The sequence below is a fragment of the Sinohyriopsis cumingii genome, chromosome 4 (genome assembly GCF_028554795.1).
Source record: "Sinohyriopsis cumingii isolate HCF-2022 chromosome 4, ASM2855479v2, whole genome shotgun sequence".
Taxonomy (NCBI): domain Eukaryota; kingdom Metazoa; phylum Mollusca; class Bivalvia; order Unionida; family Unionidae; genus Sinohyriopsis; species Sinohyriopsis cumingii.
The window spans coordinates 12,925,226-12,951,748 of record NC_142964.1 but is presented as its reverse complement, the minus strand read 5'-3'; positions in this window follow the sequence as shown (position 1 = coordinate 12,951,748).

Genomic DNA, 26,523 nt, shown 5'->3' with positions numbered 1-26,523 from the left:
GTATGAGAGAAGTCCTAAAGAAATGATCAACGGAAGCAGTGAAATGGATAATAAGAAGATTATTTAACATATTCAATATTAGAAGCGCGTATTTTTTAAAATTTATTTTCTGCAGTAAGATGAATAAACAGGGAAGAAAAAAATGATAATCCGGTATTCGAGACGTGCAATGTCTAATAATACACCTCACATCCAATCTCACACCTCACATCCAATCTCACCCTGAGTTGCTCGTTGGTAAAACCTTGCCAGGAGGGCACACAGTGTAGAAATTTGCGTGCTGGAACCAGAAATCGAATGCAAAAGATTACCTTATCTATATATGGGTACATCATCATTTGAACTTTGCCAGCCAACGCCCTTTGCTTGTTATTACAACATATTTCCAACCACACCATTGACACGTTCTCATGTCGTCATGATGTCAGGGACCCATTGCATTTCATGGTTTAATAGATGCCTCCAGCAACCGAATTCACTTATCAAAAGTAATGGCACAAAGCTCATATTTTTTTGGATCCATCAGTTTCAGAAATGTAATACACTGTTGCATGAGTTTAAGGTAGCAAAGTCACTGTCTTGACAGACTGCACGTCCGTTTACAAGTGTCTACGTTATTAACGGATGATGAAAGCTAGGTCTGTGGAAGGACAACACGTCCGTTTACAAGTGTCTACGTTATTAACGGATGATCAAAGCTAGGTCTGTGGAAGGACAACACGTCCGTTTACAAGTGTCTACGTTATTAACGGATGATGAAAGCTAGGTCTGTGGAAGGACAACACGTCCGTTTACAAGTGTCTACGTTATTAACAGATGATCAAAGCTAGGTCTGTGGAAGGACAACACGTCCGTTTACAAGTGTCTACGTTATTAACGGATGATCAAAGCTAGGTCTGTGGAAGGACAACACGTCCGTTTACAAGTGTCTACGTTATTAACGGATGATCAAAGCTAGGTCTGTGGAAGGACAACACGGACGAGATTAAAACTACCGCTTCGTGTTCATTTCAAACACTAAAGACAAATCCAGGACAATATCTTCCGTCAGATTTCTGGATTACTAACACTAAAGACAAATCCAGGACAATATCTTCCGTCAGATTTCTGGATTACTAACACTAAAGACAAATCCAGGACAATATCTTCCGTCGGATTTCTGGATTACTTTCAGTGATGATAATATTGATGTAAGTGCTATCAAAGCTGATTGCAAATTGGTTACAACATTGCAGTATGTTCATAAATACTCAGATCTGCATTCTACTAATTATAGGGTACAATCTTAAATCTCGTAAGTGTTTAATGGTTAATCTATAATGACTCGACAATAGCAGAGAGATAATTGATTAGTTCATGCTAAAACATCGTGATTAAGTATTTTGGAGTAATTGCAGTCAACCATGGCAATAGTAAAATCGGACCTAAATCCCTGATCACGTGGGAAACCATGGAAAATTCGTTGCAAAATTGCTAAAAGGTAAAGTACTTGTTTTATAGTACTTGTTTTATACATGTCTTGTTGATATCGTCTATAAGGAAATGTATCGTGCATATAATATTTTCTGGATGTTTTGTTTTTGTTTTAAATTAATGACAAAGAGGAACATTAAGACAGCCACGCACACTGATACAAAATATATGAGTGCTGATGAATTCACATTCTAGCTGTCTCATATTTTTGCCAACTCTAATGGAGCTACTACTATCGTACTTATTACTCCAATAAATTGAGATGAGAAATTGATAAAATTTTGGGACTTAAAAGTTACCAAACGAAATGAAAAAGTAGGACCACCAGACATAAACGCGACAGACATTGTTCACTAAGTAACCACCTTGCTTTTTGAATTCAGCGAATCGCAACTTATTTTAAAGTTTCTTGAACAATATAAATGATGGCACAAAGTCATACTGTGATAAATTCAACTAGAGAAGTATATTTTATGCGTTTAAGATAAATACAACATTATCTGCATGAAAAGATGACGTATATTTGTTTACAAGCTTGGATGGGATGAAAGTTCGGTCAAATATTAATTATGTTGCAAAAAACAAATTATCCTGCAGTGTTTTAAAAAAAGACCATAATTTACAGATTGCATTAGTAGTATTGTAATTGGCGTTTGAATCAACGTTTGCATATTACGACTCTCCAGCCCTAATCCCCTTCTAGTTCCCAGTAACCTTTTCTCACTGAGTATACCTGACACACACGAGGAAACTTCGCTTCACGCTCTCTCGTATGAATCCCGCGTCAGTCTCACGGGTTGTTGAGCCGGAGTAAATGTGGTCTTATACACGCCAATTATGATACTACTCTCTGAGAAAGATATACTAAAACGAACCATAGTCGTTGCCTTAAGCAAAGCCAGGTTTTTCCTGGATTTCATTACGGATTTCACTTGAAAAGTTTTCTAAAGTTGTTACATAAATTGGTCTATGATTTATTCAGTAAAGCGTCCGGCTACTGCTGAAAATGTTAGCGAAAGCTTGAGCGAGTAAAGGATAAACTACTTGAGCTGACTAAGCAATGCTTTTTCTCCATATATTTATACGCAAAGTCACGATGGAAGATACGACTAGATTTATCATGATAATAAGACAAAGCCTGAAAAACAAGGCATGTTAATCAACCTTCTTATGATCCGCAAAATACAAATACACTTTCTTTGCACTCGTGATGGATGTTAGTCTTGTGTTGCTTACAAACGTGTTGTGTACGTAATGCCCTTTTTCTTGTTAACACAGTGCATGTAGTTAAATAGCTCAGTTCAACATATCACTGAACCTCACATACACATGCATTCAACAGCAGCAATAATAATGAGCAAATTATCCAGTTTTGTATACTAATGTAGGTTCAAGTATAATGATTCTACATTGCAGGTTTTATGTCATAGTGCGATAGTGAACACTTTAGGTAGAAAGATTGTGAAAGATATCACAATATCCTATGGAAGCGATGATCTCTTCAAGTAAATTCTCTCCTGTGTCTGTTATTACAAACGGGAAAGAAAAAGGAATCATAAGTGACAAATTTGGGAAGTTACAATTACTAGCTGATAATGCGCAAAATACTGGTACAGACGTTGCACTGTTTATAGGGTATGGAGAGCTGTTTCAAATACCACTTGACTTTCAAATACTAACATATCAGTTTTTAGTGTATCAATGTACTCATTCTCGGGATTTCAGATTCAGCAAAACACACACATCAATAGTTGAAGTGACAGCAGGTAGCAATAATGATTTCGAAACTAGAAACTGTTTGACTGCAATGTGATACGATTACCGCCGCATTAATTGTTAAACAGTTTACAGAAGCTTTTAATTAGTCCTTTGTTTTAAAAACATCCCCCGATATTAGGAGAGTGTTTCGCATCTAGCTTGATTTGAAAAATACATACGATTATTAGTTGTATGGTCGTGTCTCACATTAGTCAACATTAACAAAGTATACACTTTCAAATCAATAGACAACAAAATGTTGATGTCACAATACTAAATATTTATTTTGTGCATGATAGCCACATTAATGTTCAAAGTAATCGGATCAAAGCAATTATGCAATAGAATTGGTACGGAATTATGTTTAGGCATGTGAAGGCATGTATACGTGTACTTGAAATAACCCAAATATATGACATGTTATTATATTAATGGGAGGATAGGATAATTGTGGAAAACACTGTTTGTATCAAATCTGAGAGAGAACGATTATAAAGCCTTTGTCGGTTAAATCTTTATAATCAGTCTGACTTTATGTGTAACAAACATTGCAACACAAATAGTTTATTCAAAAATTAAAATTTGATGGTAAAGTTCCAAAAGATAAATTAGGCACTATGAGAGACTGTGAGAGACTTTAAATTCGTTGAGTTCCAAATTTCTTTGTATTCGTTAGTTAACTTGCCATTGCACCCTTTCCCGTCATTTCCAATGGAAATGCATAAACTGCGTCTTTCATTTGTTTTAAACAACATGTCAAATATACATTAGGAAAAATAAATTTCAATGAGGACGAACACTGGAATTAGTGTTCTTCTATAATTAGGACACACACAATGGAGATTTTCTTCATTGAAACTAATCTCAGGATAGATGCACAAAACTTACATATACTTTGAACAGAACAAAAGGAGAAATCATTTAACGAGATTCCAGTTTCCTTGTCATTATAAAATACGAATGATGTTCACTTGTGGATTATATCGCCTTTTTATTATATGATATTGTTTTGCTAATTTCTAATTGTTTTAGATTTATTATTTAAAACTAGTTTACCAGGCCACTTAACTCCAAAACAAGTAAAACAGCATGTTCGTATAGGAAAGACACTTGTGTGGCTGTTTTCCAGAGTCAAATTTTCATACATACAATAATTATAGGCAATGCTGTAGCTCCGCATTTATCTAACTCAAACAAATAATTGCCAATAGTTATGAAGCCCTGTTTAATGTTGTAAACGGATGAATCATATCTGCCTGCCTATTATGCAGTACCTCCTATTAAATCTTCACCGTTACCCAGTAGAATTGTTATAGAAACAGTACGAATTGATCACAATAGCACTCCTTATAGCTGATGCTATAAACACGTTCCTTTAAAATGTTGGTTCATTCGTTCAGCCAAAGGTAATATTGTCTCTAACTCTTTAATTAAATCTTCCAGTATTTATCCAAAAATATGCTTCCTTTTTTAACTCTTAAACCGGTGTTTCATACATTCCAAGATCAGATTTCACAGATTCTTGCTCCTTCAGAATGTAAACTACCCTTCTCTTCTCTTTCATCTAAATCACTAATCTGTTTCATTACTTCTGAAGCTCTCCACTTTTAAGTCTTCTATTCATCTGTTCATCTCTGACCAGATGATCAAACGGTTCATTTGTGTCTAGTACCTAATGTGACCAACAACTCTTTCCTATTCAACCTGTATAGTGACAGGTGCTGCCATTGCCTGAAGTTTCGTTTCCTTGAGATTAAAACTGCATTGCCATCATATTTTACAATGTACAGCGTTTTCTAGTATTGCAAAGTTACTTTCTACGGCTTGATGATGCTCTTCATCCATGTCGAGTCTTATTTTATTATGCTCCTAAAATTCACAAATAACTCCTTGTGATACTATTTTCGGGACAGCTTCATCTGCTTTGGTTTCAGCAACACCCGATGAGGTACGGCAAAAACCTTAAGCAAGATATCCTGTATTAGCTGTTGTAGTTTCAATACTTTCAGTCAACACCTTTATATACATTGTATTCATACGCAATATCAACACCTTCACCATAACACCTTCACCATATTCTACAATCTTTTCGGTTGTGAAGGGTCACTTAGACCTTTCTTCGTTCATCTCACCCATTGTCAGTGTAAACTTCAAAGGGGCAGCATTCCAACTCAGTGAAATTGACCGGGATATCTTATCACAGTTCTTAGAAAGTAAACATTTGAGCTACCAACCCTAACCGCTTGGTAGGAACCTATGTCCAGTTATCATTTTTTAAAAGGGAAATTGTTACGCACTCTCGTTCACAAATTTTGAGCTGTCTAAACTTGTTGAAAGGAATTATTTCTTTGGGAAAAATTAGGGACCGCTGCCTACGATTGGGCATAATAAATTAAGGCATACACTTTAGAAGTAATAAGACTTTCCGTGGGGAGCCTAAAGAGAATAGTGCTTTACTCGTTAAATAAGAAAGGGATCAGGTGGCCGTCTTGTAAAAGGAAAGACAGGTTTTAGTGCTAGGACGCACAAGTTCTGAACGAGAACAGCAATAAGGTACGCAATTTTATTTTCACGTAATATTCTATTATTTCATTGTTTGTTTATGCAAATGTGTTTCCTATGACTAGGTTTCCATATTATGTATCGTTTATTAAATTCATGGAAATGTGTTGATGCTAGAGTTGTGCAGTTTACCTTTTAATTTTACAGTTATTAGTTCATTGGTAGAATTGACTGCATGCGATCCAAATGTTCATATATGTAGGATTTCATAGTGTTATATGAAATAACGTCCCTTGTTTGTTAGGATGATACATGTATCATGAGTTAACGATACTTACCTAATTATATCTGATTTTGTAATGTTTGAATAATCTTGTATGTTAAGGATTCCTGGGAGTTACAATTTGTGAATTTGATACAACAATAACCGAACATGTCGTATCATATGTAAAAGAGTACGGTAATATTTGATAGACCCTCACGTGGTAATTTAACACCTGCCGCTGGAAGCGAGGTCAATGTCCTACCGTACTAAATCAGAATTTACGCAGTGTGTGGATAGCCAACATGCTCTGAGTAACCTGAGTGAATTTTATGTACCTCTAGAGAGTGGTGTATACAGAATTATAGGGTAATTTTGTCCTTTAAGGAACAGCTTTCTGGTAGAGAGACGGGACGGTCTGAAGACAGAAGTCCGAAGAAAAGACGGACGAGGTCAGAATAAAAGAACCAGAAAGTCCATAAAAGGGCAAGGCATAGAGCTTAGGAAGGATGAACTAGGAGACGTTGATATACGGTCAAGAGAGGAAAGTGATGCAAATCAATCGTGGACATTGCGCTCTTTTCACCTCTCGTTACGATGATGAAATTAATCCAAATTAGACACACCTGTTAAATTCTATTGACATAATCTAACTTGAATTGGCATGGCCGTTATTAATATGTTCTGATTAAATTTGTTAATTTCTTGTTAAACGGGGCTCGTATTGCTTTATTTCTTCCCAGTATTCTCGCTCAGTTCTCTGTTGAAATTCCATTCTTCTTTCACTCCCGCCGGGCTATAACATCGAGGGAGGTCATCCTCTAGATAACGCCAGCCGAATCGAATTATCCACCCCTCTTACTAACAGGGCAACGTTATATATATATATATATATATATATATATATATATATATATATATATATATATATATATATATATATATATATATATATGTATAACCTGCAGACGAATGTGCGCACAAATATTAAATCTGCTCTTCCACACAGAATAGTTTTAAAGAAGTTGTTTAAGATATCAGTAAGTCTACCAATAGACATGCATATAAGAGGAATTGTAAAGTTAATTATTCCAGCCTCATTAGCTAGTTCACAGTTGACTATCCCAATGCTTATGGTGTACTACCATATAAATCTGTAATCCAGTAATCAGTATGTCATTTCTGTTTTGAAAAGTAGGCGAAATGAAAATGTGAAATCTACAAGAGTACAGCCTAAGAAATATCAATAGAAACAACAAAAGCATTAAAACTCAAAATCAGAATTGACTCTGTTCCATATATAAATGAGTGGAAAGACCATCAAAGGACTTCTTTCATATTTTATATCCTCCGTTACCAACTAACAAAAATGTACGCTATTAAACATTATGCGATTCAAACACTGACGATGTGCTAGAAAGGAATGCAAAGAAAAAATATTGTAAATCTGTAAAAAGTTAGCTTAGCAAAAGCTTCAGGTTGTATGTATGTAACACCAATATATAATTGATAAATCAAAGCAATGAATATGTTACTCCTTTTGCTTTTACATCCTTGAGATATATACAAATAACATCAAACAAGAAATAACTACACATGTTGTCAACGAACAATGCATTATTGTTAAATTCCTGACTCCCAATTCAAGACATTAAATCACCCTGAGAAACAATGATCATTTTTGTAGGATTCATTAGCTATAGAGCTTTAAATGCATCATTTCATCCAGATAATATTTGCGGACTTTTGAAACAGTAAAGGTTATACGTTGAACTAGATCAAATCGATTTGCAGCAAAATGTATTTGAAAGGTTACTATTCTTCATTGCTTGATTATCTGCTTGTACATTTCCTTTTTGTCTTCACTGTGATTTTGCTGCATACACTGTTATTTGTCATTACAATACATTACACAAACAAATCGATTATCGTCATAAAAGATGAAAATCAAAACGTAGAATATTTTCATTAAAAGCAAGTAACATTAATTTTTCATGTAAAGTAATTATTGTTTGCACGTTGTTCTGTGGCTGAGGTTTACCATTAAACAGTGGTCCCCAAAACAGAAACAGCAACATGAAAATAGGTAAAACTCTCAACAGTCACTTAAACGTCAAAAAGAACTGTGATCCTGTTGCATTCCCTGAAATTAGTCGTTTGTAAAATGATACACTGATACTCAAGCATTTACAAATCGAATTTTATAATAATTGTAAAGATGTCTAAACATGACTAAACTGAAAGCTATTCAACAGAGTATGAACCAAGAAGCAAATACGATCTCAGAACCAAAGATTCTGACGTTAACAGAAACTGTTTTAGATGTAGATGAATGTAGAATCATATTTAGCACCTTCGCTAGATGCGCTAATGCTTTTCTAAACTGAATTAAAAAGCACACGAAAAAACATTCGGCAATATTTACAACCATTCAATCAGTTGACAAACATCAGATGGATGCTTTGGAAAGTGTTGTGGAGAAGATAAAAACAGCTTTAGAAGAATATAGCACCTTACAATCTTATTATCTCAGCTGACATAATTACAATGATACGATTGATAAAACCCTACAAAAACTGCCAATACATTAACAAGCTCAGAAATGAATACAGAACAAAATATTTCTAGCTTGAACTTCGAGTTGCTGCTCAAATATATACTCTGTCAGAACTGCACACGAACAATGATTGACCATCGAGATTGCTGGCCACATATATACTCGGTCAGAGCTGCAAAAGAACAATGATCGACCATCGAGATTGCTGCCCACATATATACTCTCTCAGAGCTGCAAACGGACAATGATAGAACATCGAGATTGCTGCCCACATATATACTCTGTCAGAGATGCAAAGGAACAATGATTGAACATCGAGATTGCTACTCGCATATATACTCTGTCAGAGATGCAAAAAACAATGATAGCCATCGAGATTGCTGTCCACATTTATAATCTGTCAGAACTGCAAATGAAAAATGATTGACCATCGAGATTACTGCCCACATATATACTATGTAAGAGCTGCAAACGAACAATGACTGAACATTGAGATTACTGCCGACATATATACTCTGTAAGAGCTGCAAACGAACAATGATAGAACATAGAGACTGATGCCTACATATATACTCTGTCAGAGCTGCAAACGAACAATGATTGAACATCGAGACTGATGCCCACATATATACTCTTTAAGAGCTGCAAACGAACAATGATTGAACATCTAGATTGCTGCCCACATATATACTCTGTCAGAGCTGCAAAGGAACAATGATTGAACATCGAGATAGCTGCCCACATATATAATCTCTCAGAACTTCAAAAGAACATTGACTGAACTTCGAGATTGCTGCCCACATTTATACTCTGTCAGAGCTGCAAAAGAACAATGATTGAACATCGAGATAGCTACCCACATAAATAATCTGTCATAGCATCAAGAGAACAAATGATTGAACATCGAGATAGCTGCCCACATATATAATCTGTCAGAACTGCAAAAGAACAATGACTGAACCTCGAGATTGCTGCCCACATATATACTCTGTCAGACCTGCAAACGGACAATGGTTGAACATCGAGATAGCTGCCCACATATATAATCTGTCAGAACTGCAAAAGAAAAATGACTGAACCTCGAGATTGCTGCCCACATATATACTCTTTCAGAGCTGCAAACGATAAATGATTGAATATCGAGATAGCTGCCGCCCACATATATACTCTGTCAGAGCTGCAAAAGAACAATGATTGAATATCGAGATTGCTACTCGCATAGATACTCTGTCAGAGATGCAAACGAACAATGATAGAACATCATGATTGCTGCCTGCATATATGCTCTGTCAGAGCTGCAAAAGAACAATGATAGAACATTGAGATCGCTGCCCATATATATACTTTGTCAGAGATGCAAAAGAACAATGATAGAACATCGAGATTGCTGCCCACATATATACTCTGTCAAAGATAAAAAAGAACACAGATTGAACATTGAGATTGCTGCTCGCATATATACTCTGTCAGAGCTGCAAAAGAACAATGATAGAACATCGAGATTTCTGACCACATATATACTCTGTCAGAGCTGCAAACGAGCAATGATAAAACATCGAGATTACTGCCGACATATTTACTCTGTAAGAGCTGCAAACGAGCAATGATAGAACATCGAGACTGATGCCTACATATATACACTGTTAGATCTACAAAAAAATAATGATTGAACATCTAGATTGCTGCCCACATATATACTCTGTCAGTACTGCAAAAGAACAATGATCGAACATCGAGATTCCTGCCCACATATATACTTTGTAAGAGCTGCAAACGAACAATCGTAGAACATCGAGATTGCTGCCCACATATATACACTGTTAGAGCTGCAAACGGACAATGAATGAACATCTAGATTGCTGCCCACATTTATACTCTGTCAGAGCTGCAAAAGAACAATGATTGAACATCGAGATAGCTACCCACATATATAATCTGTCATAGCATCAAGAGAACAAATGATTGAACATCGAGATAGCTGCCCACATATATAATCTGTCAGAACTGCAAAAGAACAATGACTGAACCTCGAGATTGCTGCCCACATATATACTCTGTCAGAGTTGCAAACGAAAAATGATTGAACATCGAGATAGCTGCCCACATATACAATCTGTCATAGCATCAAGAGAACAAATGATTGAACATCGAGATAGCTGCCTACATATATACTCTGTCAGAGCTACAAAAGAACAATGATTGAATATCGAGATTGCTACTCGCATATATACTCTGTCAGAGCTGCAAACGGACAATGATAGAACATCAAGATTGCTTCTCACATATATACTCTGTCAGAGCTGCAAACGAACAATGATAGAACATCGAGATTGCTGCCTACATATATACTCTGTCAGAGCTGCAAAAGAACAATGATAGAACATTGAGATTGCTGCCCACATATATACTCTGTCAGAGATGCAAAAGAACACAGATTGAACATCGAGATTGCTGCCCACATATATACTCTGCCAGAGCTGCAAACGAACAATGATAGAACATTGAGATTGCTGCCTACATATATACTCTGTCAGAGCTGCAAAAGAACAATGATAGAACATTGAGATTGCTGCCCACATATATACTCTGTCAGAGATGCAAAAGAACACAGATTGAACATCGAGATTGCTGCCTACATATATACTCTGTCAGAGCTGCAAACGAGCAATGATAGAACATCGAGATTCCTGACCACATATATACTCTGTCAGAGCTGCAAACGAGCAATGATAAAACATCGAGATTGCTGCACACATACATACACTGTTAGATCTGCAAAAAAATAATGATTGAACATCTAGATTGCTGCCCACATATATACTCTGTCAGTACTGCAAAAGAACAATGATCGAACATCGAGATTGCTGCCCACATATATAATTTGTAAGAGCTGCAAACAAACAATCGTAGAACATCGAGATTGCTGCCCACATATATACACTGTTAGAGCTGCAAACGGACAATGATTGAACATCTAGATTGCTGCCCATATTTATACTCTGTCAGGGCTGCAAAAGAACAATGATTGAACATCGAGATAGCTACCCACATATATAATCTGTCAGAACTGCAAAAGAACAATGACTGAAACCTCGAGATTGCTGCCCACATATATACTCTGTCAGAGATGCAAACGAAAAATGATTGAACATCGAGATAGCTGCCCACATATACAATCTGAGAACAAATGATTGAACATCGTGATAGCTGCCTACATATATACTCTGTCAGAGCTACAAAAGAACAATGATTAAATATCGAGATTGCTACTCGCATATATACTCTGTCAGAGCTGCAAAAGAACAATGATAGAACATTGAGATTGTTGCCCACATATATACTCTGTCAGAGATGCAAAAGAACACAGATTGAACATCGAGATTGCTGCCTACATATATACTCTGTCAGAGCTGCAAACGAGCAATGATAGAACATCGAGATTCCTGACCACATATATACTCTGTCAGAGCTGCAAACGGACAATGATAGAACATCGAGATTGCTTCTCACATATATACTCTGTCAGAGATGCAAACGAACAATGATAGAACATCGAGATTGCTGCCCACATATATACTCTGTCAGAGCTGGAAAAGAACAATGATAGAACATTGAGATTGCTGCCCATATATATACTCTGTCAGAGCTGCAAACGAGCAATGATAGAACATCGAGATTGCTGCCTACATATATACTCTGTCAGAGCTGCAAAAGAACAATGATAGAACATTGAGATTGCTGCCCATATATATACTCTATCAGAGCTGCAAACGGACAATGATAGAACATCGAGATTGTTGCTCACATATATACTCTGTCAGAGCAGCAAACGGACATTGATAGAACATCGAGATTCCTTCCCACATATATACTCTATCAGAGATGCAAAAGAACAGATTGAACATCGAGATTGCTGCCTACATATATACTCTGTCAGAGCTGCAAGCGGACAATGATAGAACATCGAGATTGCTGCCCACATATATACTCTGTCAGAGCTGCAAAAAGACAATGATATAACATCGAGATTGCTGCGCACATATATACTCTGTCAGAGCTGCAAACGAACAATGATATAACATCGAGATTGCTGCCCAAATATATACTCTGTCAGAGCTGCAAACGAACAGTGACTGAACAAAGAGATTGCTGCCCACATATATACTCTGTCAGAGCATCAAACGAACAAATGATTGAACATCGAGATGGCTTCCTACATATATAATCTGTCAGAGCTGCCAAAGAACAATGATTGAATATCAAGATTTCTTCTCACATATATAGTCTCTCAGAGCTGCAAAAGAATAATGATTGAACGCAGAGATTGGTGCCCAAATATATACTCTATCAGAGCTAGAAAAGAACAATGATAGAACATCGAGATTACTGCCAACATGTATGCTCTCTCAGAGCTGAAAAAGAACAATGATAGAACATCGAGATTGCTGCCCGGATATATACTTTGTCAGAGCTGCAAAATAACAATGATTGAACATCGTGATTGCTGCTCACATATATACTCTGTCAGAGCTGCAAAAGAACAATGATAGAACATCGAGATTGCTGCCTACATATATACTCTGTCAGAGCTGCAAAAGAACAATGATAGAACATCGAGATTGCTGCCTACATATATACTCTGTCAGAGCTGCAAAAGAACAATGATAGAACATCGAGATTGCTGCCTACATATGTACTCTGTCAGAGCTGCAAAAGAACAGATATGGCTAAGAACATAGGGACACCAAAACCAAAGCTAAACAATAATGAAAGCACGATAAAAACCATAACCCAAAACCCATGCTCCATCACGCTGAGCTATTAACAAGTTGCACACAATATGGTTAGTGCAGCACTATCTCATTCAAATAACTAAAATCAGGTTATATACACTTTTAGTCGACTTGGTTATTAAGCTATAAAATTTGCAGCCTTATATATTGATTTTTTCACTGGACCTAAGTTGAAAACCCATATGGTGAAAAAATCTGAACATATTCTTTACAATGGGGAGGAATCATGCACATGTCATCCTGAAGAGAACCATTTTTATAACTGAAATCAAATGCATCGAGTGTTCAATAAATGTTCAGCAAGAATGTTCAATAAAGCTCGAATTAGTATCATCAAACTGTGTTGTTATTTTCTTTTAATAGTATGTTTGGCAAAGTGCAGCTCTTCGTTAATGTTAATTAAATGACTAAAATGGTAACAACAGAAATAATTATTGGACGAAGAAAAACTTACGGTCTAGATTTATTTGATTAGGGTTGAATTAGCAAAGACCAACTAGGTCTTAATCACAGAATTAAACAGAGAATTCAGTGAAAATGATAGCAAGACATTTGACTTTAATAAAATATGTGACAAAATAATGACTTGTGACTTAGTACATTTAACGTGGATGGCACTTTTGCCCTACACATGATTTGCCCGATCCTGGTAATGCTGAGATAAAACTTGTAAAACCAAAGGTCAAGCCTGAAATGAATGAATTCCTGCCTTAGGTCTATATTCATTCAATCCATGATTTCATCTTGGTTGTTTGTACACTTTTTAATGTTAACCTATATTATATGCAAGGCTTGAAGTTTCTGTTAATGACATAGCTATCGTTGATTTCAATGTACATAATAATTTTGGCACTGTTAATGACATAGCTATCGTTGATTTCAATGTACATAATAATTTTGGCACTGTTAATGACATAGCTATCGTTGATTTCAATGTACATAATAATTTTGGCACTGTTAATGACATAGCTATCGTTGATTTCAATGTACATAATAATTCTGGCACTGTTAATGACATAGCTATCGTTGATTTCAATGTACATAATAATTTTGGCACTGTTAACGACATAGCTATCTTTGATTTCAATGTACATAATAATTTTGGCACTGTTAACGACATAGCTATCTTTGATTTCAATGTACATAATAATTTTGGCACTGTTAACGACATAGCTATCGTTGATTTCAATGTACATAATACTTTTGGCACTGTTAACGACATAGCTATCGTTGATTTCAATGTACATAATACTTTTGGCACTGTTAACGACATAGCTATCTTTGATTTCAATGTACATAATAATTTTGGCACTGTTAGTGACATAGCTATCGTTGATTTCAATGTACATAATACTTTTAGCTATCGTTGATTTCAATGTACATAATAATTTTGGCACTGTTAATGACATAGCTATCGTTGATTTCAATGTACATAATAAGTTTGGCACTGTTGATGACATAGCTATCTTTGATTTCAATGTACATAATAATTTTGGCACTGTTGACGACATAGCTATCTTTGATTTCAATGTACATAATAATTTTGGCACTGTTGACGACATAGCTATCTTTGATTTCAATGTACATAATAATTTTGGCACTGTTGACGACATAGCTATCTTTGATTTCAATGTACATAATAATTTTGGCACTGTTGGTTATATTCTCCTGTAAGGATCAACCAGCTTCTTTTGCAACGTTTATAAATAATTTTCATATGGAATTAATTTCGCTGAGTATTCCTTGAATAATCATGCAATTGTAATGGAATCTCCAAAATCCACTTAAAAGTTTTGTCCGACGTTTCCAATCAATTTTTGTTTTGTTGTTGGGGGGGGGGTCCATTTTATCTTCATCAGCTGCAAGTCTAAAGTTATTTTACACCTGTATATCTTGAGACATCCCCCTTTCGAAATATTGTTTTGGCATAAAAGTCAAAGAGAAATGACTATGCCTAGACTTTTGCTATACCATCATTTCTTATTTTACTATCTTTGTTTAAGTACCCATGATTTATCATGTGATATCATGCTAGCTCCACATTGTACCCCACTATTAATAGTCAGGAATATACAAGAATCCGTAAAAGACTCTAACTCAGAATCAGATATCTCTCATTATTGTCAATTACTGTGTAAACCATTGGTCTGTATATCATCTTAGTTCAATTAACGTCCAAAAAACTCCTATAGTAAAGCGTTGTGATTGTCCATAATAATTCGGGATTATTTTTGCAGGATACGATGATAATGTTGTTTCTGCAGTACAATGATGCTTCCAAAATTACAATAAATAACGTTAGGAACTATAATAGTCGTTGATATTTATCGAATCTTACAATAAAAACGTTCTTAGACATTATTATCAGAATTTTAAATAGTCCTTTGTGTTCTGATATTTCTGTTCTGTACAGAGAAATTTAATGCAATTGTTTTACAAATGTAATTTCTCTTTTCATATATGTTTATCTGTGAAGAATTCAATTTTGAAGAGTCTTGTATTCTAACGTAATGGTACCTTTTAACTTTATATTCATTATTTTTGCAACTGGCAATGTGAAAGCAAATACTCAGGTACACACAGTGTGTGTGTGTGTGTGTGTGTGAGAGAGAGAGAGAGAGAGAGAGAGAGAGATTGGATAAAATGTTTTTGGCCATGTCAGTATCAAATACTTCGTAAATTTGCTTCTTTCTATGAAAGGAAGTAATGAAGAATTATTAGTCTGAGCTTTGTGAACAACCTGATGAATTACGAAATCTACTAATTCTATCTACCATACATACTCGTTTATAAGTATAATTTAATTGCAACCACGCAGACCCAGGTCTGCCTTCGCATAATGCGCCTAAAGATCTGGATAGGCAGTTTATCAGAACAACAACATGGACCCTGATCTGCCGGTGCATTATGCGATGGCAGATCTGAGTCTGAACAGGTTGCAGGTTGACTTATAAATGAGTATATAATGTGTACCGGTATTCCCCGGATGTATAATACCTCTATATATCGTGAGTTGGAAAATTTTCAGTTATTGTTATAAAATTTATTTAAAGCTGTTGCTTGCAGAATTTACAGATACACATATTCTAAGATTTCGTTGTGAACTCTAGACGCAGTTTAAAGTTGTTAATATGTGTCTTCGTGATTAGTGCCGAACTAATATATTTAAAAAGTTATCAGCACCTGAACTGACGTTAAAAGAGACTTAGTGCATAAATAAATGTACTTCTTCGTACCTTTTGTGCATTGCTAACGAGAGGTATGCTAATTTCAATTCAATTATGGAAATGAGCCCCTTTTTACTTTACCAACTTCCACCTGAGATATCAGCAATCTATTATTTGACTGATTAAATCTATATATGGCCTTTTCAAGCCGAAAATGAAAACGACAAAGCTGATTACAAATGTCAAATGTGATAAAAATACAATTGCTCCAGGTTCACGCGAGCTGTTACTCGGCGAGATTTTCTCACACCCTACTAGCGTTATGTTACTTACAAATGCAGTATTATAGAACAAAAGGGATTATCTGTAGAAACTGTCAAACTTTTAAAGACAATAAGAGTACTGGCTTAGATTGATAAATGATACAGACACGTTTTCAACACTGAAAATGGTCAAAGAACTCCAATAATGATTTGTAAATGACACGGCAGGAAAACTCACTTTTACCAGCTTAAAGCGGGCTTGGAAATCATTGGATTACTGTTACAAGTGCCAACACTGTAATAAGACAAGCGTCATTGGAATGCCTTAGGAAAGCAGATGCCTTTTGGATATAACTGATTATTACATGTATTTCATATTTAAGTTACTGACTGTCATTGCAAACTGCATCATTCTAAATAAAAAAGAACTGCCTTATGTTATGAGGGAAGAATGTAAACGACTATAATAACTTTGGTGCAGGGCCAGGTTAACCCAAAAGCTAATAAGGATATAGCCTTAACTCATTAAATCCTGGCGCCACGTTTTGTGCGTCAGGAGGTAGTACCCTACTTCAGAGCTCTGTAGCCGCAAGGTTATTTAAGATACACCAAAATGGCTGGTATTACAGAGAAGTGGACCGATGTAACTCTACAAGGATAACAAATAATCTGGAAATTCTACTCGCATTACAAAATACAGAGGGAAAAACGATTTTTTTTCTTTACACCGAAAATTCGCCCGTTGGCGGAATCTGATTTTGTGTCCGGATTGTAGACTTTTTGACCTCAGCTCTAAGGCAGACCTGTCAGAACTATATACAAACAAGCGAACATTTGCAAAAAGTAGGATAAGTTTGGGATTTCGAGTAAAAAGTGGCCAGGATACGAAAATGATGGGCACAAAAAGCAAACAAAAAAACCTCCAAATTTTGCTCTTCTGCGCATGCGCGAGCGAAAAACCAATGAAAAACTACGTTTCTAACACAACTAGGCATCAGGCTAGACAAAAATTGCTTTAAAGCAGATTTATTTGAATGTATTCAGAAGCAGTCCCCAAAATGTGTTTCCTACTCTCATTTCAGGCGAAAATGACAAAAATATGCAGGAGTTAATGAGATAAGAACTGATACTCTGTAGGCCATCGTTTAGGCTCTCTATTTCATACTTACGTTAGAGCTAAGCGACGGTACCTCCTATTAGACTCAGGTCCCACGTAACTTTAATCAACCCTGCTTTCATGGAAGACAGCTACAAGCCTTCATGGGCAACAACCCCAATTTACACGAGTTACGTAAACCATGCTGGTCCGAACATAAATCGAAAATGGACATTAGATACATTGTGTGTGCATTAAAAAGGGAGAAAAACAATTAACAAGTTTACATGTCAAGCAAACGGTTAAACAAATATTACTTGAAGACTAAAAGTTGTTTCACTCATGTGATTTAACTGCCCCTCCAGGAGTCATAAGGGCTCCCTATATTACCTGAACGTTTTCTGCTTCAGTTTATATTAGGCACGCTTCTTTATTTTTCAGCTTTATCAGGTTAGTTAATAGTGCGTGTACTTCGCCTCTACGAGTGTAATTTTTTTCGCCTAATAAATGCCCGTCACTATCTTTTAATATGCATTAATTATTAAAAAGGAGATATAACGAACATTATTTCTAACTTATTAAAACTTGCCTCAAAGTTCACCTGTATTAAAAAGAATTTATCTTAAATAAAATCAAGATATCAAAGAAAGTATTCTCTATTAATCAACAACCTGTCGTCAAAGGCAACTTTTCTCATTTCACATGGGTGGCTGCTTAAGACAGATTTTACTGTATCGTAAGTCTTTAGGTATAACGTGTTGCTATTTTAGCGAAATGGTCTACTTACGTGGTCTTCTCATCTGACTGTACTTGACTGAAACGGTTTGTATCTGATAAAAGGCTTTTGTAAAATGAAGGTCAGAGCTTGGACTGAACGAATTCATAGCGCCAATACATGGATTTCTACAAAGAAATTGTATTAAAATGAATTCAGTCTAAGATAAAGAACGGTTAAAGGAATATTACATTTCAAATGTGGTACAATGAGGATAATTTGAGAGTCAAATCTGTATTATCTCCGAAAAATGGTTTAATTCTGATAAAACGAATGTGTTTTGAACGATTAACAAAATAAAATGAATTTTTTACCACTGAAATATACCTAGATGATCTGATTGTGTCTGTTTATTTTCTTTTCCAGGAAGCGGTGAAATTGCGAAGCTCGGACAGTACTAATTGTATTCAGTGACATGGGATTTTTTAATGAGAGGCCGCCATTTTTGCATAGGCCACGGGATTTAAATATACACCGTGTTCGTGCTATTTTCTTGGCGTTTGATTAGAACGGTACCATTATTATCAGTGAAAGAAAACTGGAATTCGACACGATAATCATGCAAACCGTCTGAGACATAGACGATGAGTGCCTGTTTTGTATATTTTTGCCTTGTTAACTCTTAAGTTAATAGTGGGTGGGCTGTTAACAGATAACAGAGCGGACCTACGTGTCCGCTGCATCAAATTGTGATTCACGCAGGGGAAGAGCGCTAGCTGAAAATCGCCTCGGTTCATTTTCATTCAAACTTGGCTTCTCATTGCATACATGGTCTCCAAACTTTGTTGCCTCTAGTGTATTTATTCTAAAAAGATATTTCATTTGAATTTTTGAAGAGGAGTCACAAAATCATTGCATGTCTGTATCTGATTTCGAATTTATTTGAGAGGGAATCCCGCTTTCGGTTGCATTAGATTGCATGTACCATTTAGAGGCAGACATCAGTAGTTAAGGGGGATCTTATAGCGTCAATGGGAATTAGCATTACAGACCCCCTTGGGAACATATAGCGTCAAGGGAAATTTAACATGGAGAAAAATCGTGGGAACATATAGCGTCAAGGGAAATTAACATGGAGAAAAATCGTGGGACTGTTGAGCGTCAAGGGGATTTGAACATGGGAATAGGGGACTGTATAGCGTCAAAGGAATTTAAACAGGGTGGGACTGTATAGCGTCAAGGGAAATGGAACATGGGATTTTTTTTTTAAAAAATAAAAAAGGGGTAGGCAATTCAAAGACTATCTCTTTTCGAGAAATATTGCTGGCCCTGAAAAGGGCCTTTGGGTTTTCTTCTTCTAATTTCTTCTTTTCCTCCACCAAGTTCTTATTTTATCTCCTACACTCTTCTTCTCTTTCTTTTTTTTCTTCTCCTCTTCTTTCTTCTCTTCCTCCTCTTCTTTCTTCTTCTTTTCATTTTCTTCTTCTTTTTCAATTTTTTCGTTCCAATTGCGTATTCTTATTCTTTCCTCTTCATCCTCCTTCTCCTCCTTGATCTCTTTCATGACACCACTAATTTTGTCCTTTGCTTTCCTTAAGTTATTAATTTCCATCTTCACACGATGGGGACTATAGGAATAATGGTCTTCAACCAGTCTTAATAGCATCTGTTCCATTATTCCTAAGTTGTCTAAAACGTCTTGCAAGGTTTGTAATTTGTCCATTTGGTTTGACGCCATCTTCTTTGTATTCTTTGCAGAATGGTTTGAACAACTAATACTGTGGGTTCTTATACGAAAAGCGCGAACGTGAAGGAAAACATCCCCCTAAAAACATAAAATGGATCTTACCTAGATGATGACCAAACATCGCGTGGACGTGAAGGAAAACATCCCCCTACTTTCTCATTTCATATAATATAACCCTAACTATACTCTCCACATTTGCTAAAAAACCCATAATCTACTATTCACACTAACATACCTGAGCTCTTACAAACACACAAACACATACACTTCCACTATTAATAAAGAGTTAGTGTTTATTTTCACACTACTCTACCTACTCACATTGGCAAATTAATAGTTATTTCTTTTCTAGACTATTGGGTAGCCCTGAAAAGGGCTGTTTTTTTTTAAACTCCAGATGCACCTATCTAATGGTTGCACCTTCCTGGCCTGGCGCCGCACACGCATCTTCTTCCCCAGTCTTCTTTCACCTTTCTTCTGGGGAGCGCAGAGGGAGGATGATTCGCTTCAGCACCCCAATCCTCTGTTTCAGGAATATTAAACGACATCATCTCTTCTCTTTTCTTTTCCTCCTCTTCCCTCTGTCTTCTCTCCTCTTCTTCCTTCTTTATTCTTGCTTCTTCTACGATAGCCTCCGCTGATAGTTCGTTTACTATCCGCCTGGCATATTCCAGGTGCATCTGGAGTTCTAACAGTTTCACTATTCTGCTAGTCATTCTTCTGGCTGTGTTGATCAATCAACAAGGGTAGCTGGACTGCCGAACGAGTTTCAATTTATACTGAAAGCGCGTACGTGAAGGAAAACATCCCCCTAAAAACATAAAATTCATCTTACCTAGATCATGACCAAAAAAAACAACAACAACGCGCGGACCTAAAAGAAACACTTGCTCACTTTTTTATGCTACCCATCACTTCAATAGACTATCCACATACTCAAAGCAATCCAATCTAACCCCAAATATACACCTCAAGCAGCCCAAAAAAAAAAACAAACAAACATCATTTTAATCTACTATCCACACCAACCTACTTTATCACTTACAAACACAAACACACCAACACATACCCTCAAAATTTTTAAGAAAGAGTTAGTGTTTATTTTCACACTACTCTACCTACACACATTGGCAAATGGATCATTACTTCTTTTCTAGAGTATTGGGGTAGCCCTGAAAAGGGCTGTTTTTTGTTTTGCTATGGCATTCTTTTTTAGTTTCTAAGAATGCGATGTCCTCTGAGGATAGACTTTCTGGCAATAGGTCTGCTTCTTCGGAAAGAGAAGAAGAACTCTTTGGTGTCGATACGGCAATCGACAAAGCCTCTGTCAGGTTCAGGTTGCTGCTGCTGCTGCTGCTGCTGCTGCTGTTCTTGTTGTTGCTGTTGCTGCTGTTTTTGAAGTCTGTACTTCTCTGTCCATTCTTCTTTTTCCCTGTTCACTTCTTCTCTGAAGAGCTCTTCTATTAGGTCTTCAGTGATTTTTAACATTCTCACATTCTCTATTTCTTCTGGCTTCGGTATCAGACTGTGTCTGACCCTATGCAAATTCACGTAGGCTTCGTTGAGCTTAGCTAGTTTGGAGCACATCTTCTTAGGAGGATGAGTCGACAATGGATGGTTAGACTGGAAACAACCCCGGTTATTATAGTGAAAGCGCGGACGTGAAGGAAAACATCCCCCACACGGTTTTTTCGAGCCGCAACGTTCATGAGAGGGATAGTAAGAAATGAAAGAGCATCAATCCAACATTCTTATAGCTAAACAAAAGACAAAGGCATTTTTTTCTAAACACAACATTTTTTATTCAAAAATCACTTAACACTAAACAACAACATTTTTAACAATAATCCAACAATATAACATCAAACAATTTTTTTCTAATCACAAACATTCTTTTCTTCAATGGACAATCTACTTTAAACAGGGCTGACAACGTTGTGAATGAAATTGTGATTTCCACTGTTGGAAATCATTAGGCCATTGATGGACACTACGTTTCCTAGCTTGAGACAAAAGATAAGCATAATGGTCACAAAACCATCGATCTACTTTCACATCGTTTCTAGCAGAAGAACGAGGATCGAAATGAGTCACTAAATGTTCTAAGGAATAGCCCAGGCTGCGATGATGCAGAAAATACACACAATATTGTCCACACACTAAGGAATCTGTGCCTTGTAATTTCACGTTATTGAATCGGGTGGTTTGAGCATTTCTTCTCATAAAGTCAATGATATCGTCTTCCAAAGGGGGCAATCCGTACGAATCGAAATATTCCACACATCCTTCTTGAGGAAAGTAGACGGCTACCCAGTGGGTTCCTGGGAGATGACTGTCGTCCGTGTTGATCACGTAAGCTTGATGGTCTTTAGGTTTGCGATGAGGGAGTTCATCTTTAGCACAGACGACAGGATTCCAAGAAGCCGTATACGAACTGTGGTTCAAAAGGTAATAAAGTTCCCAGGTATCCATTGTTTTGTGTGGTTTTTTTCTTCTTCACAGGTAATAATAAGTCGTCAATTCGATCCTGACTTTTTGCTTGAAAATGTCTGACGAATAAACGGTTATTCGTTCTGTTTCCTCACTCTGATTCAGGAGAGTTTCGATACGATGGATCTCTTGAGTGGTTAATGGTGGACAAGAATGTTCACGCAAGTCTTTATACCACTGGTGCAACACGTCTTTGTTCGAGATGAGACTCCAAGCTTCGTCCAGATACTCGTCCAATTTTTCTTCTTGACTTAACATCAGGCATTTATCGTGTTGAATTTGACTGGGATGATCGTTTTGACATCCATAGCAATTTTTCTTGATCAATTCCGTCATTTTGTCGACCAAGTGTTTGGCAAAACAGGAGACTAAATGGGCTTCTTGTTCTGGCCATCTCGATTTCATCATGATCACTTCTTCTTCCACAGTCTCCTCACATTTCATGTCCAAAGTTTCTTCACTAGGTAAAGAGGGATAACAGTCTTCCATGACTTCTAATAATCTAGAATGACTTCTCTCAAACTGTTGATTTCTATGGTATTATCGAATTCTGCATACAGGATGACGTTCACTGTCTTGTCCAGTGGCTTTGCAAACTGAAGTTCCACACGAATCTGGCCTGATTTTATAGGGTGGAAATGTCCCTCGTCGCTGCCTTGGTCTGGAGTGAAATCGAAAGCCCACAAAGCATAGCCTCCTGCATAATCCTCGTACTCAATGCCGTGACTGGTGTTGGTTCCTAACTGACCCGTGGCTTCGTACAGGGACAAATACGATCTCAAGTAATTGTTGTTGGCAAAGTCAGGTTCGAAAGGTCGGGTACACAAGGTCTTGCCATCACGACTGACTTCGATTTTCTTCACGTCGAAGTGTTGAAAGTTGAAAGGATTTTCTTTGAAGGCTCCGTTGAAGGCTGAATTCAGGACCGTACCAAGGATTAAACGCTTGGGTAGCTGTCCTTGAAACAGATGATCTTCGATCATTGAATGCTGTCCAGCAGGAATGGTGAACGTTTTCACTTCCACACGTCGTATGGGATACTTGGCGGTTGTTCTGCTCAACGTTTGACTGATGTCGTTACCTACTTTGGGTAACACTTCTACGCGTCGTACGTAGAGTTTGGCCTCTAAAATTGTGCTTTTAGGAGGCTTAGTAGGATCAGCAGCTATCAAATGGAAAGCGGCACTGCTGCGATTCAGTCTCAAGCGGACATTCACCCCGTTCAGCAAATATTTCTCTTGCAACCACATGTCCAAATGCAAACGATCCATCAGTTCTAAACTTTTCTTGTTTAAGATTTTGTCTTGTCTTGCCTCAAAGCTGGAATTGGATGTATCTGTTTTTTCTAACTTGCCCGCTTCGTCAGCTACCCACAGCACACAGGCATTGAGATGACTATCCTTGGCATCTATTCCGTACGTCAAGAGATTTTCCAAGTAGGCACGGTAAGGGTATGTATCCATGCTGCTGCTGACCAGTTTGTTATTCAAGTACAAATCCACTGAGCTGAACAAGGAATGCATGAAATTGTTGACGGGACCTATTTCGTCATCGTCTTTTACTCCATTACCATCCTTATCTAGAACTTGGACTTTCAAGTACAAGTAACTGCTATTCAGATCGATGTAATCTTCGGGTTGTCCTTTGATTTCAAACTCGATGGGAGCGGAATCCATCAAAGAGGAGACGGGGTGAAATTCCACCCACTGGGATTCTTGCATGGTCATCATGGTGGGGGGCATGGCAAACAGATCCAGTTCCGTCTTGGAACAGGCGCAAGACTCTCGGTGCATCATTTTGTTTTGTGTCTCAATAATCGAAAACGTCTAAGTCTCGAACGGTTCTTCTTTTCTTGGCCTTTCTCGCTTGAAGTCTGGTGAAAGGGTGTTTTCTTCGTCGTCTCTTTCTGCCTTGTCCTTGCTGAATGCTTGACTCGGTAGCGTGCAGGGCATTTATAGGTGTCTCTCGTCGGCCCAAAATGTCTTTTCCCGTTTGCAGCAAGACATTTTTGCCTGCCCTCATGAAGGCTTCTTTAGGGTTTTGTTTGTCGATGATGACATTTTGGAGAAATTCTTTGCCTTGTGTCAGTGCCGCATCTTTCAAGGCGTGCAATCCTCGTGTCACCATCGGTTTCAACACCGGGGCCACCGAACGAAAGGCCGATTTTAACATGTCTCCTAAACCGTGTCCTCGCTGTCGAGCCACCCCTCGGTACACTGGATACATGACTTACTTACGAGTCGTGAGAGAACCGTTTTCGAAAATGGAGTTTCACCGTGACTTTTCCTTTGGTGAATGGAATATTTTGTCCCAAATCTCCTTTTATAGTAATGTTGACCGTGTCCAAATACGACTTGCTGACAGGCAAATAGTGAGGATGGACAAATTCGCGGTGGACGTGATAAGTGTTTCCACCTTCCTCGTCAGCGTTTGTGGCAGAATCCACTTTGAAAGGAATGACACGCAGTAACGGCACGGAGGTGTGTCCCACCACGTTGTATTCCACCACATCGGAGTACACGAAGATCAAATTCAGTCCTTGGTTCAGTTCTACCGGGAAACGAAAATACTTGGCAAAAGAGTCGTTGTCATAAATGACTGGTAATTCGGGGGATTTTTTTTGTTCTCCTATCTTCCTCATCTCCGTGTCACCACCCAATATGTCAAACAATTCAGGACAAAATATGAAAGACATGAATTTTTTGGACCCCTCAGAAAATTTCATCAGAAAGCGACGAGCTATTTTGTGGTATTCCAGGGTGACACTTTTTTGGACATTCCCCAAAGCTTTATGGAACACGCCATTAAACCTGGAGGCTATGGCGCTGACCAAATGATGACCACTGAAATAATAGCCTGGGAGAATGGACAAGTTGTAGGTCCATGTTTTAAGTTTGTCATCATAGGTTTTATTGGTATATGTGCCAATCTTATCCAACTCCTCTTGCAATGGTTTGTCATGAACTTCCACCTTAAAATAATTTTGATTGGGAATGACATTGTGGACTTGGGTTGGGTGAATCATTTCCACTAAAGCCACTTCCCAATGGGCTTCGTGATCTAAGGGGATGGCTTGAGGTAATTTGGCTGTGTAACAGCACAACGTGTTATTGGGAAACACCTCCATGGAACTGTCACTGGGTAAGGTTAAGTAAAATTGGTTTTGGTGACTCATAATTCCAGAGTTCTGTGGCTGTCCGAGGGGTTAGTGGACGTCAGAGGCGTGTCTCCGCCCAAAATGGGGTTCTGGTTGTGGTTGCTGGAGTGGTGACTGGCACTGACACTGGACACAACGTTCCCGTTCGAGGAGAATTTCAGGGAGGGATTGGGAAGCAGGTAACCGATGCAACTGCTCAATAAAATGGTCCACAATTGTTTGTCTCCTTGTTGCAAACTCAAATTGGCGATGGCTGCCCCGATGACACAATACACCACGAAGATTTGGCAGAAAAAGACGATTTGCGTTTTAGGCACACGTTCTCCACACCACACCCACAAGGGTTGTTTTTGTAAATCTTGCACAGAAGAACTAGGGGAAGAAGGACTGGTCGACGTAGCTGCGTCTGCTGCTGTGTGAAAGGGCATGATGGTCACTTCTTCTTTTTATAGTCGATGACTTGCGAAGCGTCGATCCAAGAATCGAAACTGGGTGGATATCCTTTCCAACGTACTTTGACTTCTTTGACACGTCGTTTGCCCA